Here is a 264-nt window from a genome sequence, read left to right on the forward strand (position 1 = left end):
AAAAAAAAAAAGAAAAACAAATCCCAAGTTGACTTGTGCAGGTGTCTTGTTTTGTCTGGCTAACGGTCCAAATCCCACAGGTTCACTTTACTATCACAGCAAACTATGTGAAGCTCGAACCAGTGAACAAGTTACAAACAAAACGATATTAGTAGCTTAAACACTTAATTCATTGTTAACATTGTTGCACAGTTGTTGGCAGACTATCGATTAATTGGCTAAATCCTTCAGCTCTGTTCCTGATCCCTGGTGATAACTGCTGCA

General features: G+C 38.3%; 1 protein-coding gene across 1 annotated transcript in view; it reads left to right on the plus strand.

Moving 5' to 3' along the window:
• Window positions 1-264, plus strand: part of txn2 (thioredoxin 2) — a 4,342-nt gene that overhangs the window by 1,035 nt on the left and 3,043 nt on the right. The window lies entirely within an intron of this gene.

This window comes from Morone saxatilis, unplaced genomic scaffold (genome assembly GCF_004916995.1).
Source record: "Morone saxatilis isolate NCDOM2014 unplaced genomic scaffold, NCSU_SB_2.0 Contig14, whole genome shotgun sequence".
NCBI lineage: Eukaryota > Metazoa > Chordata > Actinopteri > Moronidae > Morone > Morone saxatilis.